The sequence below is a fragment of the Ailuropoda melanoleuca genome, chromosome 3 (genome assembly GCF_002007445.2).
Source record: "Ailuropoda melanoleuca isolate Jingjing chromosome 3, ASM200744v2, whole genome shotgun sequence".
NCBI lineage: Eukaryota > Metazoa > Chordata > Mammalia > Carnivora > Ursidae > Ailuropoda > Ailuropoda melanoleuca.
In genome coordinates this window covers 76831962-76854288 of record NC_048220.1, presented here as the reverse complement: position 1 = coordinate 76854288, position 22327 = coordinate 76831962, and the positions used below count along the sequence as shown (strand labels likewise).

The window sequence follows — 22327 nt, the reverse complement described above, 5'->3', positions numbered from 1 at the left end:
TGCGGCCAATAAGCGACACCCCAACAGCTTTCTTCACCTTCAAGAGAATCCGTAAAGGAGGTCCAGTTTAAAGCGGACCCAGTCTGACCCCGGAAGGAGTCTTTTTTCTGTGTGGGACCCAGTCTGACCCTGGAACCTGTTCCTGGAACCAGTTCGGTTCTGAGTCAGACCTGTTCAACCCTATAACCAGTCCGGTTTTTCTGACCGTGGTGGTTTCTAGACCCGGTCTGGAAAAAAGCAGTCCCCAGAGTCTGAAAGCTCATAATGCAAAAGCTGCAGAACTAGGATCCAGAATCCGTCGGACACTCACCCGCCGGCTCCAGACGCCGTGAGAAAGCTGCGCGCTCCCCACCCGTTGCAGACAGAGCCACGTGCTCTCCACCCGTTTCCGTGAGAAAGCCACGAGCTCAAGCAGCTGCGCAGGTACGCAAGCCTGGTTGCTGTTGCTCCCGGGAGTCCCCCGGGGATTTCCCTAGGTTCCCACTTTAGATTCCAGAGCTACTAAAAGAGAAACCGAGCCATATTAAAACTTTTAATTTAAGAGGTTTTTTTTGACAAAAAACTTAATTAGAATTAGGTACCACCAAACAGGAAGTGGTTGGGAGTGCTCCACAGATGGGGGCAGGGGTTGGGGGTAGGTGTTAGGGGACAGACTTTTTTTTTATTTTAAGATTTTATTTATTTGTTTGTCAGAGAGAGAGGGAGAGAACCTCCGCACACAAGCAGAGGAAACGGCAGGCAGAGGGAGAGGGAGAAGCAGGCTCCCTGCGGAGCAAGGAGCCGGTGTGGAACTCCTTCCGAGGACACTGGGATCATGACCTCAGCTGAAGCCAGACACTTAACTGACTGAGCCACCCAGGCGAGGCATAACGGAGAGACTTTCATAGAAAGAAGGCAGAAGCAGTGTAAGGAAATTATTCATTGGCCATAGCGTAAAGCCTAGTCAGCTGTTTGTGATTTGTTGTCCTTAGCATTTTGGTTTGGTAAACTGGAGGCATTTTACATGCTTAGAATTTGGTTTGCTTACATAGACCACCAGGGTATTAGAGCCACATCAGTCTAATGGCCACCTCGTTTAATTGATTTAACAGATAAAATTCAACCTTAGTTCCCCTTCACTGGCTTTGAAAGTAGTATTTAGATATCTGCTTCAGTCAATTCTAGTCTGGATAAATTTAGAGCAAGCAGTAAAGGTACAAATATTTTTAACTTCTGGATATAGGTGACTGTAGTAGCTATATTTTATTTTTTGTTGTTGTTTTCTGAATTTGGTCATCTTTCTAGAAAGAAAAAAGGTAAGCACACACACACACACACCAAAATGGTGTTTTTATTATCGCCTCCATTAATATGTGATAGCTTTGACTTTTTGTGAGTGAAATTGAAACAAAATACTTAAAATTACGCTTTAGTTTATTCCACAGGAATAGAAATGCCATCAAATTAATAGAGGGCAAAGGATGAGAAAGTATTTTTAAAAGTGCTCATATTAATGTGTCAGTATCAGTAATTCAGTTTTTATTTAGAAATCCCATATATAGGCTCTACATTGTAGCGGTCAAAATGATTCTAATGAAGCCAGCAATGATTCTTCCCCCAAAAAATAACTAACTCATGTATACAAACGGGTTGTCATCTTTAATTTTATAATTACATTTATATAATAAAGCAGTATTTTAATATCCACATTGAAGGCTGCCTTTCACTATTGAGGGTAGGTTTGATTCATATTCATATTCAAAAGTCTTTTGAAGTCAGGTCTACATTCATGTTACAAACAAACTGCAGTTTCAGCATTGGCTCCTTGTTGGAAAGGAATGAGACTCTCCCTATTGTTCGTCTTTCGAACTAGAGAAAAACTGGGAAAATAATTCACAAGTAAAAACTCATTAACTTCTCCTCGACTTTTTTAAATTGAATGATCAGTTCAGGTCCAACATTTTTTCACGAAAATAGATAGCTTTATAATAAAAGAAAATGACTTAATTCTCCAATGTTTGTTAAAAAAGGACTGTTCTCATGTCCTTATGATGAATGTTCTATATTTGAACATTATTTTTTTGATTAGTAATACGTTATATACATTATATATTCATTAATATTTTGGGGTTTTTTTAAACTATTTTTTTACTATTTTTTAGTCTTTATATACTAAAATTGCTCCATCAATCCCTATTAATGAAGACTGGGATGTCTGCAACTTTTCTGATTAGAACTATAATTTTTTATGTATTTGTCCATGACATATGTAAGATAATATATCCTAATGACAAATATATAAAATGACACATATAAAAAATATATGACAAATATATAAAATATATGACAAATGTTTAAAAATGTATGAATATGTAATGAATTATATAAAATATATGACAAATATTTTAAAATGTATGAAAAGTATGTATAAAATTTATATGATTATTGCTTTAAGAAAAATTCTTATACGTGCATTATTCAGTCAAAAATTTTAAACATTTTAAGATTTTTTAAAAATGTGTAGTCAACATTCTTTTGAGGTTTTGTATCGTTATATTTTCACCAGACTCTATAGTAGAGGAGGAATGGGTTTGGAAGAAGATGCAAATCTTTTTGAAATAATGAGTAAATGTTCATCTAAGCCATCATAATGAGATGTGTCAAAAGAGAGGTTCAGATTAATGATACATAAGTGTTGGTGCCCTTAGCATATTGTTCATAATCAAAACTATTAGGGTGGATAATGTCATCTGAGTAGATTAGCCTGAGGAGAAAAGATGATTTGGAGTAAAGTTCTAATGAATTTCACTATGTATAGTTAGGCATAAGAGGGAGTCTTTAAGGAGACAGAGAAGGAAAACCCATAGGTGTAGAAGAAAAATCGGGAAACTGTAGTGTCACAGAAGCCAAGAAAGAACTCAAGAAAGAAGAAATGGTAAGCAGTATCAGCCAAAATTTATCCAACATTGTAGAAGTTAATGTGAACTACCTGGAAAATTGTACAAAACTGATGATAATGAGGGTTGCAGTCTAGTGGACAGAATAAATACTAAAATAAGGAAATTATGTTTTGAAAAGTTGATATAAAAATGTAGAATGCCATTAAAATTGTTCAGGGTATAAATTTATATAAAGATGTTTATGCTTAATAAGTTTGAATATTCAAGGTAGATATGGATTGAAAGCATTCCTTGGGTTTGGTGACATGATGTTGACTGATGATATTCATGAGAACAGTTTTAGTAAAATGGTAAAATTTAAGTTTCATAGGAAGGGTGTGGCAGAATAAGAGATAATAAGTGGGAGATAAGTATGTAGAGTTTATTTTTTTTAATTTGACTGTGAAGAGATGGAAAGAATAAAAAAAATGCATCAGCAGGGGTCAGAAGTTCCTAATAATCTTGTAAACATGTAGTAAGGATAATAAATTAATTAAAAGATCGTGGTACTGGAGATGTCAGAATTATTGGACGGGGTGGTCCTCAGAGACATGGAGATGATGGACTTGAGAACTGGTAATGCATTTTTGTGGAGTAGGAAATTATAGAAGGATGATATAAGATCTTGGATAGAAACTGCAGGCAGGTGCCAAAGAATGAAGCAAATGTGAGTCTGGGGGGCGGGAGTGGTGATTAGGCTAGGGATAGTGGTGATGCAAGAGATTAAAATGGCAGCTTGGCACATAAAAACCAAAATACTTGAGGCAAATATACTTTATTCCTTTGTGATAGTAATATTTTCTAAGTCATTTGATCTGAATGAGATTTACTCTTCCTAAAGACGAATGCATAATCTTCCATTTTCTCCTTAAATAAAAAGAACTGCACAGAGATAACACCCCTTATAAAGCATACAGTAGTTAAAGATTATCTTGATTTTTTGTATAAATAGTAGATATTCTGTTAAATTGAGTATTAGATGAACCCAGAGTTGAGAGTTAAAGTTTAGTTGGAAATATGTTGCTTCTAAGGAAACATCCTCATTTAATTTTCATCTCTATTTGAAAAGTATTAGAATAAGCAGCAATTATAAAATATCACTATGGTGTTACCTTTTATCTCAAAATCATCCCAATTATGGGTCAGATATTGAGCAGTACTCAGCTGCCATCATTACTACAATCTGTTTGACAGCAGTGAAACTGCAGAAGGCAGACAAAAAGCTTGTAGTCCTCTTATTAGACACATGGAAGGGTTTTATCGTAACAAATAAATTTTGTCATTTATGATTTTTTAAAGTATCTTCTTTCTTCCTAAATTGATAACCATTAATGAATTTTTGATGAAAAAGCATGTTCTACCATTTTACGTTATCATTAATTTCTCAAACAAAATGCCAAAGACTACATTATACATTATCATGGTTTACAAACCAGCTTCAGATATAAAGCACACAACATATTGAAGCTCCTTTAATACTCCCTATCCCATTTCCTTTCCACATTATTCATCCCTACACAGAAGAGTCTATTATCATTAATTTTACATTCCACATGTATTCTCAAACTTTTAATACATATGTATGTCCATTAACATTTTATATTTTTGTATTATGAAGATTTTATTTTTTTTCACAGATATGTATGGAGAGAAAGAGTGTGAGCAAATGGGGTGAGAGGCGGGGTGGGGGGGGAGAAGGAAGAGGAAGGAATCCCACAGACTCCAAGCTGAGCATGGGGCCCAGCATGGAGCTTGATCTCATCACCCTGAGATCACCACCTGAGCCAAAACCAAGAGTCAAACGCTTTACCTACTGAGCCACCCGGGCCCCCCTGTATTATAGATTTAAAATTAAATACATTATAATAGTTTTGTGTAATTTTTAGTTGGTTAGTTTATGAAATTTACCTGTGTTGATAGTGTAACTCAAGTTCAAAATTTCTATTAATTAGCTAGCATTTTTTAATACTTTTATACCACATTTCCATTATAAATTCTTCCAGCAGTGGATATTTGGTTTGTTTCCAGTTTTTTCAGTTTTGTAAATGATACTGTCATATCACTATATATGTCTACTTCAGCACATATGCAGGTACATCTTTTAAGCATATACTTTATATTTTATATATTATAATTTTAATAATACAATTATACTATTTTTATTATTTTAAGTAATAGCATGTAAATATAAAACATTAAATTATAATAAGGTATATGTAAATATAAAATAAAAGTTAAAATTATAATTTTATTGCATAAAAATGATTATAATAATAATCATTATTATTCATTTGTGGTTTGTAAAGAAGGTATTTCCATGTATGTAGCAAATATTTTCTAGTTTGTTACTTGTTTCTCCTTTTTTGTTAACTATAGAAAGACAGATGTTTTTTCATTTTAACATGGTTATAATTATCAGTCTTTTTCTATGTGGTTTTGAGTCTAATTTAAAAATCCTTTTCAGGGACACCTGGGTGGCTCAGTTGGTTAAGTGTCTGCCTTTGGCTCAGGTCATGATCCCAAGGTACTCAGCAGGGAGCCTGCTTCTCCCTTTTCCTGCTTGTGCAAGCTCTCTCCCTGCCTCTATCTCCAACAAATAAAATAATAAAATAAATAAATAAAATAAAAATCCTTTTCAAATATCATAAGTTTTAAATTTTGCCTTATATATTTCAGCCTTGAATTTACCTGCAACCAGTTTTGAATTGTCTAAGGAATTTTATTTTAGTTTGAATTGTCTAAGGAATTTTATTTAAAATAAAAATAAATAGTTTATATAGTAAACTAACCACGCTTTATCAAATTGTTGAAACTTTGCTCCACTCCTAATTACTTGAAACCATCTTTGCTGTATAGCAAAACACGCATATATCTTTGAGCCAAATTCCAGGCTTTCTAATCTGGTAAATTAACATCTTGTTTATCCCAGTGTAATACAACACTTTCCAGTAACAAAATCAGTAATATTTTGTCATAGACTAAGGTAATAGTTCTGAACAAGTGTATGTAACCAAAAAGTCGAGGTTTAAATTCAGTCTCCTACACTGTGTGAAAATGGACAAATTCTCTGTCCTCTGTGTGACTCTGTTTCCTTATCTACAAGATGGGAGTTATATTACTTACATAATTGTTATGGGAATTAATATTTTAAATGTAAACATTTTAAAAATAATGTTGGCAGCTAGAAAGTACTATGTAAATGTAAGCATCGTTATTATTCTTGATATTGCAAATCCCTTCATTTCTGTCTCCAAAAATTTTGGTTCTTATCCAGTCCACATGTATTTTAGCATGAACTTTTCAAGTTTCATGAGTATAACCAGTTGGTATTATAAATGGAATTACACTAATTTTATAGATGAATTTGGAGGGTAATGGTATGTATATAATAGTGTTCCCATCCATTACATGGTACACTCTCCTCCTTCCCCGTCTTCTTCCTCCTCTTTCTTCTCTTTCTTCCTCTTGGTTTTCTGTAATGTCTTTCCATAAAGTCATATATTCTCCTCAAGTATTTTACATAGCTTTGTTAAATATAGTCATCAATAACCTAATATTTTTATTTTTAAAAATGTGATTTTTCTTCAATTATGTTGCCTCTATTTTTGCTTCTGCTATGTAGAAAAATAATTCATTTTATATAATGAAGTTATGATTTATTGCATATTGACCTAATAAATTCAAATAATTGTAGAGTCTATTTAATTTTCTATGAGAATAAAAATATCTGTAAGTAATGAGAGTTTTTCTTTCAATAGCTTATAATTTTTATTTCTTTTTCTTACAATTTGCATTACTTAAGCCCTGAAATAAAATATTGAAAAGCAGTAATGAAAACACTCAACCATGTCTTTTTATTTCTGATCTTAAAATAAATATTTTAACTATTTATTTGTCACTATTGTTTGCTGATGGATTTTTAGAGGATACAGTTTATGCAGTTTGGAAATCTCAGGTCTATTCTTTGTCTTCTAACAGTTTCTTCTTTTTCATAAAAATAAAATAGGTGCTGAATTTCCTAATTACATTATGATTTCTCCTTGAGGCATAAATTAAAGTATTCTATTAATTTACTAGATTTTTAGTTTTTTAAACTTTTCATAGTACTCTTGTTCTGTATATTTAACTTAATGAATTTTGACCACAAAATGTAGTCTGGTCTTGCTTTCAGGCTTAAAATGTGGCCAGTTTTTTTATGAATAGGTTTGATGGCTGATTTGTTGATATCTTATTGAATTCTGCTCATTTTTCTTCATATATTTTGAGACCCTAGTATTTGTTATTTATATTTGTCAAGATTGAGGGAGATGATGCTAAAATTTGCAGTACATACCCCAAATTATATTTTATTACAACATGATGACTCTGTACTTGACAATGTATTTGGTCTAATAGATAAACTGATTGTACCATTTGTTCTCATTGCTATTTGATTAGTATAATTGTCTTTTGTCTTTTTAATTCCAATCACTCTTTGATATTGTAATTTATTTTTATAAAAGGCACAAGGTTAAGGTTTCTGTTTCTTTTTATTTACTCCTATGAATTCTGTATTTAAGTAGAAAATTTATACCATTTACAGGAATCACAATTGTAAATGCTTTTGACTTTTTGCTAAAATCTTTTTTTGTAATATCTTTATCTCTGTTGCCTTCTTTGGATTTAATAGATTTTTCTTTTTTCCCCTTTCTAATGGTTTTAAAACTATAAACTCTATTTGTATTTATGCATAACATATATATGTTAATATATATGTGTGTCTGCGTACACGCACATACACACACATTCATGACTAGTTCTACCATCCTTAAGAAGTATATGAGGCCGTTAGAACTTTAGAACTTCTCAAAACTAGAATTGTTTTCTGTCATACATGTAATTGCTATCTAATATTTTACTCACATATTATATTCCACACCCAACATATATTGGATATTATTAGCATTTTATATTGAATATGTTTAGATTGAAAACACACTTAGCAGTTCCTTTGCTCATTATTCCTTCTTATGTTTCTGCCCTTCTTTTTTTAAATTAATTTATTTTATATTTCTTGAAGCAAATTTTTATTTATTTTTATTTTTTTATTTTTTTAAAGATTTTATTTATTTATTTGACAGAGATAGAGACAGCCGGTGAGAGAGGGAACACAAGCAGGGGGAGTGGGAGAGGAAGAAGCAGGCTCCCAACAGAGGAGCCTGATGTGGGGCTCGATCCCATAACGCCGGGATCACGCCCTGAGCCGAAGGCAGACGCCCAACCGCTGTGCCACCCAGGCACCCCATTGAAGCAAATTTTTAAAACATTTATTAGTGAGGGTTAATAAGTAGTAAACTCTATCAGTCAACATTTGTTTTATTTATTTTTTTTGTTTAACTTTTCATTCTTAAATAAAAATTAAATTGGTATAAAATTATGGATGATTATATTCTTGGCATTTGTAAGAGCTTTTTCCCAGTGTTATTATTCTGTTCTTATTATAACCTATTATTATAATTGATAGTCTGCTATCTGTCTAATCATCATAATCTCTACTTAAAATGCCTTTCCTTTATGGCTGATTTAAAACCTTTTGAGGGTGCCAGTTTTTCTCAAACTTTTTCAAACATGGAAGAGGGGGGAAACTCCATGTTCATTTTATAAGGCCAGCATTTTCCTTGATAACAGCCACTATGGAAAACAGCAACGAAGTTCCTTAAAAAATTAAAATAGAAATACCATATGATAGAGCAATTCCACTTCTGGATATATATCCAAAGTAAATGAAAATAGGATCTTCAAGAGATACCTGCACATCCATGTTCACTGCAGTATCATTTACGATAGTCAAGATATGTAAACTACCTAATTTTCTGTCAAAGGATGCATAGACAAAGAAGATATAGTATATAGATTCAATGGGCTATTATTCAGCCATGAGAAAGAAAGCAAACCTGCTATTTGCCAATAAGATGGATAGATCTTGAGGACATTATGCTAAGTGAAATAAGTCAGAGAAAGACAAATACTGTGTTATATCACGTATATGTAGAATGTAAAATGCAGACCTCATAGAAACAGACTAGCATGGTGGTTAGCAGGGACTTGAGGGTGGGAGAACTACAGATATATTGCTTAATGTATATAAACTTTCATCAATAAGTTCTGGGGATCTAATGTACAGCATAGTCATTATAGTTAATAATACTATATTATATACTTGAAAGTTAAAAATAAAATATTGTTATCCTTGGTGCCTTAAAGTTTTATTACCATGTATATAAATATTCATTACAGATTCTTTGTGCTTTTTATATCTTGATTATTACATCTTTCATTGATTCTGGAAAACTATAACCTGTCATTGAATACTGTCTTCATTTTCTTGTCCATTTCTCTAGATCTATTACTATTAGCATTCTTAAACCTTTTCTCTCTCTTCTGTGTGTTTTTTAATTTTAATTTTTTATCAGTTTTATCTGTGTCAGTCTAGGTAATTACTTCCATCTTATTTTTGAGCTAATTAGAGTCTTCAGCTGTATCTAAGCTATTTATCTAATACATTGAATATAAAATTTCAGTAATCATATTTGTAATTTCAAGATGTTGTACTTGATAACTTAAATAATGTACTTAGTCATTGTAGGGGTTTATTTCTGTTCCTATCTTCCTTCTCATATTTTTATTTTCATTTTTATCTACTAAATTTCAAAGTATGCATTTCCTACTCTCTATTCCAAAATTCCATTATCTGAAAATTCTGGGAGCCTAAGTCTTCTCATTCTTTCATTGTACAGTACATTCATTTCTGTGCTGACAAATTTTATATTGTGTATTAATATTTGTTAAGCTTTATACATACGAATTTTGTACATTCATGGTTGAGAGTCATTGTACAAATAAGTTTTCTTGGTCCTGCTTGGCAAGGATCTTCAAAACTATAAACTCATGAAAGAGCAGATCATTAGTCTCAGTTTCATGGGTAGGTATTTTCCAACTGGAGCTCAGGATAAGCACATGATTTTTCTTGTTATATCCCACTATTGGCAGTAGATACCTCTCTGCTGGCATTATTCTGGCATTTCAGTTCTGACTTCTCATTTTCATGGATCCCCAAGGCCTCAATTTCTGTATCCATGCTGCCATGAAGATCCAAATTCTTGAACACAAAGGTTACAAAAGATTTTCAGGTTACCCACACATGTACTTCCAATTAACTACTTCGGTTTTGACTTCCTCTTCATTTTTGGCATCTGGGATTTTGTTTACTTTCTTGTGCACTCATTTCATTCCTATAACTGAAGGGATATTTATAATATTTTTCACCTAAGTGTCTTTTCCTTAGTCCTAAAGACAGCATTCCTAAGTGTCTTTTAGAGGGAGGTTATTTGGAGTATTTATTCTGCCATATGGCTTAACAATATCTCTCTGTTTATATAGACATGTGTGTGTGTGTGAACATTTTTCCTAATCAATAGGACCAGTATTGATTTAACTGATGGAAAAAAATCACCATAGCCCATACATGCTAATATGCATTATTGGCTGAAAGCACACATAGGAAATTGAGAGCAATACATAGAAAATATATGTGCTACATACAAGGTATACTTCTTTTTTTCAGTTTGCAAAGAGCATGTAAGTCTAATGCTTCTTCCTTTAGAAATGGTTATGTAGTAGAAAATTTACAAATCTAGTGGTGAAAGCAGGTGAAAAATGGGCATAAAATGTCATTTTGAATTTTAATTTAAAGGCTGTGTTTTAATTTAGAAATAAACTCATAGGTTCTTAAAGAAGCCTTTGGGATGTGGGCACTGACTATATATGGAACAACATCTATAAAGCTAAGATAAGGAGAAGATTACCTGTAGTTTCAGCTCTATAAAAAAGGATAAAAAGCCTTTTATGGATAGTACATAAATGAGTATTTGAATTCTTCTACAATGTCTAAATTCATTTTTTAAAATGGGGAGCATAATCTAAGTGAGAGAAAAAATAATATGGCAAAGATTAATATCTTACAATGACTATATAAAATTTCCCCAAGTGCTCCTTTATTTCTTTTCCATTTTCTTTTATTTTATTTCCATTTGCTCTTAAATCACTAATCACCTAATTTCCAAAAGCCACACTCAATTCTGGAGTCATTTACTAGCCTGATAGTCTGAGTATCATATGCCACATTACATAACTATATATGCCAATATAATCAAAATCTTAATGAAACCCAATTAAGCTGTCTGTGCTGTGGCTCTTCAGGTATCTTGTCTCTTTATTATAGAAGTCAATTTCATTTGTTAAGCCCTTTATAAATTTGAACTATGCCAAGGAATATTTAGTTAATAGATGTTTTATTGAGATCCTGGGAAAATAAACCACTATATTTTTCTATATTCATAATTATTTTTCTACTTCCTTCCACCCTTTTTGTTGTTGTTGTTCTACCCTCATTCTATACAATTCAAGTTGGTTGATTTTTGCTATCTTGAGATATACTATATAAACATAATATATAAAATGTATGTGTCATTTATGTAAGTATTGATTATCCATATAACCATCACCCTGTTCAAAAGAGAGAGCATTTCTAGCACTTGAAGCTTCTGCATGCCCCGTCCCAAAATACTCCTTCCTGCAAAAATGATCACTCTCCTGATCTTGCTTTTTATTTTACTATGTATTTCTCAATTAAACAACATTGTTTTAGTTTGCCTGATCTTGAACTTTATATAAATTAACCCACATTATATAAAATTGTGTGCTTTGCTTCCTATGCAAAATATTGCCAGCTTATTTTATATTGCTGTATACTGCCTGCATTCGAGTTCTCCAGAGAAACAAAAACAATAGCTTCTCTTTCTCTCTTTTCTGTCTGTACACACACACACATGCACACACACATTGTTTTTGCTTACTGAAGAACTTTAATATAGGCAGCATGCAACAATATGAAATGAAAGAGATATGAAATAAGAGAGAGAGAGATTTATGATAAGAATTGGCACACACCATAATGAAGGCTGAGAGGTTCTGCAATCTGCAGCCTGCAAGCTGGAGACCAAAAAGCAGGTGGTATAATTCGGTCCTACTCCAAAGGCCTGAGACCAGGGCAGCCAATGGGGTAAGTCCTTGTTTGAATCCCAAGGCCCTAGAACTAGGAATGCTGGCTTCTGAGGGCCGAAGATAGATGTCCCAGCTCAAGCAGCCAGAAATTTCACCCTTCCTCTGCTGTTTGTTCTATTCAGACCCTCAAAGGATTAGATGATGCCACTAGCATTGGTGATCTTCTTTACCCTGTGTACTAATTCAAATGCTAATGTATTCCAGAAAAATCTTCAGAGACACACTTAGAAGTTTTTTTATCAGAAATCTGGGCATCTCCAGCCATCATACTGGCAATGAAATTAACCATCACACTGCCCATTCACTTTTGAGCTGGAGGCACTAGAGACATAGCAGATACAGGAAGAGCTCTCTGACCTCCCCCTTTCTACCTAAAAGCAGATCATAAAATTAACCATGAGAAAGGCCCAGAAAATTCTTATCACTGGGGACTGAGAGATGATGCAAAATCTGCATATTCAAACAAACCTCTTAAAATGACCCTTATTTTCCATTAATTTCACCTATATATTGCCTAGTCACTTTGCCACAATTTACTGCCCCCAGTCCAAATATCTTTGTCTTTTCATTTCTCCCCAAATTTATCATTTCATTTCCACAAATTTAAAAATGTACATAAGCTCTTGGTCCTAACAGCTTGTTCAGGAAGACTCCTTTGTGCACGTAAAAATATTAAAATTTGTATGTATTTTTCTGTTAGTCTATTTTATGTAAGTTTAATTCTCAGGCTCATCTACAGAACCTAAGAGAGTAGAAGGAAATTTTTTTCCTCTATGTTTTATAATGTACAGTTTTATATTGCTTGAATATAATAAAAACATACCCATTCTATTAATGGTGTACATTTCTAGTTTCAGACTAGTTTGCAAAAATTCTACTAAAAATATGTTTGTACATGTCTTCTGGGACATGTAAACAAATGTTTTTCTACAGTATATATGTATAGAAACTGAATTGCTGCATTGGAAAATATGTATGACTTGAAGTTTCCTAAATAATGTTCCCAGATAGTGAACTAGTGTGCCCTTCTAGTATTCACATTTTCATCCACACTTAGCATTTTCAGATCTGTTTAAGTATTTGCTAATCTCGTGGGTTTTTAATGAAATCTAATTGTGATTTTAATTTGTATTTTTCTGTAAATGAGTTGAAATAATTTTCACATATGTTTGAGAGATTTTAATATCCTATTTTCTGTAATGCCTAGATTTAAAGTTTTTATCTTTATAAAGCATATTTGATAAAGAATATTTGGTCAAGTTAAATTTGTTTTTCAAAGTAATCAACCTATAGGGTTTGCTGACTTATCTATGCTTTTTATTAGACCCGTTTATATCCATGTATATGTAGTTAAGGCTTCTTTTGAATTTAGAACATTGAGGTAAAGTTTAGGAAATATGGTGGGATACAAAAGAAAGAAAATGTAACACTTATGTGAATAAACTTGTTGATCTCACAGTTCGTTAATAAATTTGAATAGATACTCTATATTTACTGAATAAAATTATTGAAGATGTATATAGAGTAAGAAACTTATCTAAGAACATTGAAACTAGTTTAAGAAGTTTTCATGGAAAAATGTGTATTTGAAGTTAAGTTTGAATCTTCCAGCTTAAAAAAAATTATTGAACACTAGCCAAGTACCTAAGAAGTACCTTGTTTGAAGTAGTTAGAAAGGTAAGCTATGAAAAAAGTCCTAAGGTTCTGGTCTTCCTATCCAATGTGCTCAGAAGTTGATATTATTGCAGATAAATACAGATAAAGTAATGATTACAAAATAGAAAATAATACATTAACTTTTTAATATACCATATGAATATTATAGGAGTTCAGAGAAATGATCTATCTGTGGACAATAAGGATGAGATGATAGGTGTCCTTGTCCTTAAAGATGGGTAAGATGTGAACTGTCGAAAGAATCTCAACATAGGTAAATAGTATGGACAAATAAAGATGAGGCAGGAAGGGTTTTGGTAGAAGAGAAACATTAACTGAACATCCCTTCAAAGCAAACGCTATGTTTGATACTCATGGCATATACATAGTCCTAGTTCTTCAAGTATTTTAAATGCTCTTAATTTTACTTGGAGAAATACTGGTTTTAGCTTAATGCTGGTCCTTAGTGTGGGGTGCAATATGGAATATTATCTCTAATGTCTTAAAACTAAATGTCTACTTTTCATGGTTAAAACATATTTTTTTTATTATTTCCTTATGTGCATGCAATCCATTGTGAAGGAAAATGTCTGGGAATTATTTAATTAGTTTATTCAGAGAATGTAGTTAATTTAAGTAGCAAAATCTTTGGGGCTAAATTATATGGTGTATCCTTATTTTAAAAAAACAGCATTGTCACTGTTTAAGAACAAGTTACGATCTGGTAACCAGGGACTCTCAGTTCTCAGTGACTTTGACCACACATTTGCTTTGTGTTTTTTATTTTGTATTTTTTATTTTCTGGTTGTTTTCTCATGCAAAAACACAACCTAGTCAACAGAGGAACTGCATTCTTCGAAACTTCAGAGTGACAAATGAACCCAAGCTGATGGGCAAATGCAATTTAGACCATTGTTAGTCACATTGTCAGAGGAAAAACAAAGGTCTGGAGATTTGTACAACCAGTTAAATGTTAACCAAGAAGTGTTACAAATCATTTACATATGCTATTTGTTGGCCAGAACTTCTCAGTTAGACCCATGCAATGATGTGGGTCAAGGAAGTGTGTACTATGTGCCTGAAGGGTCAGGAATCAGAAACATTTCATGAACAACACTAAATTTGCTCATTCTAATTGCTTCCTCTTTACTTCATATAACTTAGATAAAATCTTTTCCAACAGATGAACTTTTGATTGTTCTCTTTTATTTATTGAAATTGAATAAGCAAGTGAACTTTTCCGGTTAATTTTTAATTACTTGATCGGTAATTTTTTTTAATTTATTTTTTTAAAAGATTTTATTTATTTATTTGAGAGAGAGTGAGAGAACAGGAGCAGGGGGAGGGGTAGAGGGAGAGGGAGAAACAGAGTCCCTGCTGAGCTGGACACCGGGCTCCATCACTGAACCCTGGGATCACAACCTGAGCCAAAGGCAGATGCTTAACTGACTAAGCTTTTTTTAGTCAAGGATTTGGGGGATTTTAATTTTGGATTTTTAATTCAGTGTCAATACAAGTAATAACAAACGTCACTTAACCAAAATAATGTTACCTCTTTTAACGGCACAATAGCAACACCAGGATTAGATGTAATTGCTTCAAAGGTTAATTTTTAAACTGACCAAACATTAATTTGATGATCACCTATGATTTGCTAATTTCCATATTTAGATGACTTTTCCTTTAAATATAGTTCACTGATTTTATTCCAATTAAATATATCGATACCTGGCTCTTTCCTACCTAAATAAAATATTTAACCTTTTGGTCATGAGAAGTGTAAATGCTAATAAAGGCATTCAACATCCTGAACAGTGGAGTCACACGTGTACCTGGAAGAACTCATTTGAACCATTAGGAAATAATAATTTAGAGATGATGATTCAGCACCTGAGAAGAAACACAATAAAATCTGAAGTTATTAACCCATATTTTAATGTCTTTGAAAGGAGAGTGCAGATGCTCCAAAGAGTTTCCAGATCATTGAGAAAGAAATGAATAACACTGTTTGTGCAAGTGGTTAGGAGTTGGAAAATTAAATTGAAGGATTATATTTATTAGGAAAGGGACCACGGAGAAATGTTGACTATGAAGGATTTACAAGAACTGATATAATGAATGTTGTATACATAAGACAATATGTTCCATATTTTGTGGTTGTTTAACAGACTGTCAAGAGTAATTTTGACAAAGTGTTCCCCTTACCATTTGATTACAGCTTAACTCAGAAGGTGTAAATCCACAGTACAAAATATTCCATAGTATAAAATGCATGTGGAAATCCTGTTAATAATATACTATTTGTCAGGTATACATGTGAGGCTGTTTTGCCTGTTTTCAGTATTACATTGTTATTGATTTGCTGTCTTAAGAAAAAAAATAAACTTAAAACATTTTTAGAATAGTATTAGGTTTACAGAAATTTTGCGAAGATAGTATACAAAATTCTTTAACACCCCTAACCCAGTTAACATATTAGATTGCTCCAGTACGTTTGTCAAAACTAATCACCAACATTGGCAATATCACCATTAGTTAAACCCCACCCTTTATTTGTATATTCCTAGTTTCTTGCTAATGCCCTTTTTCTATTCCAGGATTCCATCCAGGGTACCACATTACATTTAATCATTATGTTTGTTCAGCTTCTTCTGTGATAGTTTCTCAAGCCTCCTTGGTTATGATGATGTTGATATATTTGAGTATTGGTCAAGTTTTTGTAGACTAACTCTCAGTTTGAGTTTTTCTGATGTTTTTTTGTTTTGTTTTTCTGTGTTTACACTGGGGCTAAAAGGCTTTACGGAGAAGACTACAAAGATGAAGTGCCATTCTTCTCACGTATATCAAAGATACATAAAATCAAAATAATTTTTCATTGAAGGTATTAGCCTTGATCACTCATCTGACGTAGCGTTTGCCATGTTTCTCCACCGTGGTTATACTTCCCCACCTTTTCCATACTCTCCACTTTGGAAAAATCAAGGGGATTTAAAACACATTTCCTTCCGAGGTTTAGAAAAAAAGCATAATGTAAGCCCTTAGAAGCACAGAATAAACAATGAAGTTACAAATTTTTAAGGTCGACTCTTAACCAAAGGCAGACTGTTGGATCCTCAGCCTGGAAAAGAAATAAAGTCAGTTTATGTTCAAATGGAAGGTTGTCATTTTCATTAAATGCTGATCATTGGTGTTAAGATTTAGATTATTATGCTTTAATGAAGCTTAATTGTTATACTTAAAGGGTATTTAAGATTTTGTTGTAAATGTTTTGGAAACAGTCACTGGAAATTGTTGAAGAAGAGATCAAAAGAAATTACAGAAGAGTCAAAACAATAAAAAGTAAATGAAAGTACTCTAAAAGAAAGAAGTCATTTAAAGATTAAGGAACGATAGCAGTTACTGTTTTAGTGTGAGTTGAGAGATTAATTATATTACTAGAATCAAGTGTGCTTGAACAAATAAATATAAGTCAGCTAAGAATCACAATTATTTGGTGCTCCTAGAAAGCTTTTTATAATTTCTTCATCCCAGGTAATCAGAATATTTTTAACAAACTTGAAAGGCGAAGACTGATAGGTATGCCAGGATAAAGACAGACAAATCAGTTAAGGAACTCCAGAAACTGGTAAGATTTCTTTCATGGGATAATAACATTTTTCAATTCATTTATTCCTATTCTGATTAATTAGGAGAATATTTTGAGTGGATTCTGGCAGATTTATTGCTAATTAGTTTGGCTCGGTAAAACTTGCTGCCTGGTACAGGATATAGTGACAGCCCTTATGTGGAGTAGTATTTATTAGAGAATAAAATCACTGGATTGGGCCTCTACTTAAATAGATAATTTTCAGTAAATTTTTCTCCATCTTACCTTGTGTCCTCCTTAAATAGGAATGGTGATGTGAATTAAAAATGGTAACTCTCTGCTTGGTGGTTTAATACTTTATGTAAAACTTTCAAAACATTTGTCCATTCTCCTCATAGAAATTAAAGAAGCTATGCATTTGTATCTATCAGTTATGCTTTATTAAAATGATTGTACATATGGGGGCGCCTGGGTGGCACAGCGGTTAAGCATCTGCCTTCAGCTCAGGGCGTGATCCTGGCGTTATGGGATCGAGCCCCACATCAGACTCCTCTGCTGTGAGCCTGCTTCTTCCTCTCCCACTCCCCCTGCTTGTGTTCCCTCTCTCGCTGGCTGTCTCTATCTCTGTCGAATAAATAAATAAAATCTTTAAAAAAAAAATGATTGTACATATGACTGGCATATTTCAAGTAAAAGTAACATTGAAACTTCAGTTTTTGTCGGTTTTTTTTATTTTGTTTTTCAGAATTATGGTAGAAGCAGAAAGTTGAGTTAACATTTGTAGTGAAATTGGGAGAAATAATTCCTTTATTGAAAAAAATGCCTAAGATATTTCAAAAAAGTGATTTTTGAAAGAAAATGGCCAAGGTCTTATTTCAGACCTGTGAGTTTTTGTTTCACTTATAATCTTCTTGCTATCAATATCATCTTATGCCAATCCATTTCCCAGTCCTATCAGGTTTATTGTTTTAAGTCCCTCATCTGATCATACCTCACTTAGTATAAATAAATAAATAAATAAATAATAAATTGTGTGTGTGTGTGTGAGAGAGAGAGAGAGAGACTGAATTCTAGTTTTAGTGTCTTAGTATATTTTTTAGGGCTGACCAGGACTCAGTTCTCACTAGTTGAAAGTCTAGGACTCAGGTCTTCCTAGTTCAAAGTTAGACTTAGGTATGCAGTATGTTTTCAATGTCCTTAATTTTTGGTGCTCATTGTGTTTGCATTGGTGTCATCTCCACTCACAGTACCTTACTTTTCATTTTTTAAGACTATTGGGGTTGGGGGGTGCCTGGGTGGCTCAGTCGGTTAAAACTCTGAATCTTGATTTCAGCTCAGGTCATGATCTCAGGGTCGTGAGATGGAGCCCTGTGTTGGGCTTGTGCTGGGTGTGAAGCCTGCTTAAGATTCTCTCTCTTCCTCTCCAACTGCCCCTCACCCTACTCCTCTTAAAAAACAAAAGAACAAAGAAGACAATTCTATTGGGTACTTCCTCAGTGAATTTTCCCCATATCTCCCGAAGCGCTTTCTTGCCTCTTCATTTAGCACTCAGCTTATTCCTGATTAGTGTGTATCCGACTGTTTGGGTATTGCTTGTTTAGTCATTTTTATTTTACTCCAGGTTGTGTAAGGAATTTTGCATTTCTCATCTCAAGTGAATAGCACAGTTGCTGTCAAAGAATAAACCAGTCAATAAATATTGATAGAGGAAAGAGAAGGAAATGTATAGTGATTTTAATTTCAATAAAAAAAAATAAATGCCATAAAGAAATGCCTAAATAATTTCATCTTATTTATGGTGTAGAAATGATTTTCTTTCTTAAATGTTCAATATGATAGATACTGATATACAGTGTTATCCCCTTAGAATTTCTTCTTGAGAAAAATTTGCTAGCCAAAATATTACAAGAGAAAAACACTTAGCTATGGATTTCCTTCCTCTTTTTCTCATTTTGGAGGACTCCATTAACAAATGGTGCTTACATGCCTAAAAACCGATGTTACAAGAGCATCTAACATAATGCTTTGCCTCCAAGTATTAGAAAATACAAAGAAGCAAAGAAGTCAGTATTTATAACTTAAATTACTAATTTCTAAATAATACTTCCTGAAACCTCTTATTTGAACTATCGTATCTAGGTATGTAAATTCCCTTTTTTGAGCTGCTACTTCTAGTTTCTTCTCAATGCTGTTCTGACATATATTCAAGCTGTTTTCTAAAGAAACTGAGTCCCAAATGATGATTGCATGTCTAAGGGTACAGTGATCTAGAACTGCATTCTGCTGCTAAAATGCCAAATTGTGGCCCTAAAGGGAGTATAATTTTCTCCTTGACCTCTTGATGTTTTGCAAAAATAAGATGTGTGGGATAATTATACCTTCTAGTAATTAAATAGACTGTTATTTTGTAAATAAATCTTGTGTATTTTCAGTTCTCACCAGGATATATTATCTATTTGAACACCATTGCAAAACTCAGAAGACTTTTTTCTCAAAATCCAATTTTTTTTTTTAGGCCAGAAGACTATCATAAAATCAAGTATTTTGGGACAAGCCTCATTAATCATTTGTTACGATGTAAGCTTCTGATATGGAAGCAGCCTTTCTTGGCTGGTTCCCTGTGATAACCCATTAGCTATAATAGTGCCTGGCATATTGTGAGTATGCAATAAATATTTCTTGAATAAATGAATAAATAGATTAATGAAGGAAAGATTTCAGTTTGACAGGTATTCTTATACTCTAACGCTGCTGTTAAATTGGCATAAACTTTTTTCAGGATGAGCCATTTTAACACAACCACCAAATTTAAAATGTACTTTTTGAATCAGTGATTTTATTTCTGGAAATTTATCCTGTGAAGATGCTCATACAATGAACTAGAGTTCACACACTCATATACATATATGTTCCACGGGACATTACAACATATAGTAAAAATGTCATAAATACCCATTTATCCATTTTTAGGGAAATAATTCATGTCATTATTTTAGATCCATAAATGGGATATAATGAAGACTTTGAAAATAACAAAGTTGGTATGTGTGTTCTGAGTTTGCATTAATTTATAGGAAAGAAAAGAAAGCACAAGGGGGAAGGAAGGAATGGAGGGAGAAATCTGATAGCAAAGAATGGTCAGCAATGAAATAATTTTTAATATCTTTTATAAATATGATTTAAAAATTATAAACCTTTGGGGCACCTGGGTGGCACAGCGGTTAAGTGTCTGCCTTCGGCTCAGGGCATGATCCCGGCGTTATGGGATCGAGCCCCACATCAGGCTCCTCTGCTGTGAGCCTGCTTCTTCCTCTCCCACTCCCCCTGCTTGTGTTCCCTCTCTCGCTAGCTGTCTCTATCTCTGCCAAATAAATAAATAAAATCTTTAAAAAATATATAAACTTGTACAAAGTTTCTAAAATGAATATAAATACAGTATGTGTGTTTATTTGATTATAGTTGTGTTTTCCTATTACAAAGCTCTGTAAAGCTGGTATTCTGATTTTTGTATGCACTTCTTTGCCACTTGTTCCAATTCATAGTAGACACAACAATTATGTGATTTTTGGATGATGTACCTAAACTAAGCTATCAAGAGATAATCTCAGAAATAAAGTGAAAAAATCAGGTGTGGAGTTACATATGTTCTCTGTTATGTGAACCAGACAGATTTAAAATAAGAAGGTTGGACAGATTTCTCCCAATAAGTATGCACATTTAAACATTTTACCATACCTTACATTTGGGAAGAGGCCCATGGCTCAACATTTTGTTGTCATTACTTTGAACACCTGCTACTTTATTATATACATACAAAAAGGCACAGGTAGGCTCCAGCTTCTTTTCTACCTTTTACTTCTTCTGGCGATGTAAGCAGCATAGCTATCTCCATGCTCTTTTATTAGGTAATGCTATTGACTAAGATGTGTGAGTCTGCAAAAATCAGAACCTAACAAGCATCCCTAGCCCACCTCCTGCCTCATGAACATAAACTACTTTTATTTAGCTGGGCAGTGCAACTTCTGTTTGCGCACACTGTGTGTAATTCTGTTTATTTGTCTCATAATCTGCATTCTGGTCAAATAGGAAAAACTGATTTCAAACTGCCAATAGTCCACATGTCTTTACTATGATGTAGTATAAAGCATGAGTTCATATTTGATTTTCAAACTCTTTATCGTAACCCTAAACTTGTTAAAGATTGTGACTTTATAACAGATTTTTTAAAATAGTGTTTTGTTGAAAAAGTAATCCCCACTATGCCTTTTGGTGATCATGATTAGTTAGTAAAGATCTTGAAATAGTTCTAGAAATATGATGTTGGAGAGCTTTTATATAGGATTATTTGGGGGACTGAATTTCACTTTACTAACATTTATACAAACAATATGTCCCAGTGTTCTGCTGTTAGAATACTCAGAAGTGAGAATGAGTCAAAGAGCCAGAAGCCAACCAGAAAAATGAGAGCCATGAGTGTCCAGACTTCTGTGCCAACACTTCCAGAAGGGCCTTGGTGAGTTGACAGATGATAAAGTTATGATTGGGTAAAAAGTAACCCAAATGACATTTTTCTATTATTTTTAAAGCCTAAGAAGACCTACATAATTGAAATATTCATTTAAAACACTTTGAACCCTGAGTAAGAAGGAAACATAGACTATAATTTAAATATTCCTTGACCTCCTGCTTTCAAACAGGTTAAAGCACACCAATTTTAAGGAAAATATCTATTTCCAAATAATTACAGTCCTTGGGCTTGTGAGAGGGTAATATCTTGAAAGGCATTAACTATAATAGATGTATGATAACTGCCATTTGACTGACACTTAGGTACTACTTGAAGGACTTCTCCAAGGACAGAAGATTCTATCTCATAAAAAGCTGGATGCCCCCGAAGGACGAAAGAGTAAGTGTTCTTGAGAAGATTTTTATTTGCATATGTTTTCAGCAGAGAATTACAAGAGAAATCATTATACTATTAAAATTAAATCCATAAAATGAAAATAATACTTATAGAGCTTTTACAATTTGTCAGGCATTTTATACATACAAAATATCTTCTAAT

General features: G+C 33.1%; 1 long non-coding RNA gene across 1 annotated transcript; it reads left to right on the top strand.

Annotated features, from left to right (window-relative positions):
- The first annotated feature begins 379 nt into the window (after positions 1-379).
- Positions 380-22160, top strand: LOC109488629. Its single transcript, XR_002141571.1, has 3 exons — positions 380-423; positions 21660-21775; positions 22093-22160. It is a non-coding gene; the product is annotated as an uncharacterized LOC109488629 (long non-coding RNA).
- The last annotated feature ends 167 nt before the right edge of the window (positions 22161-22327 follow it).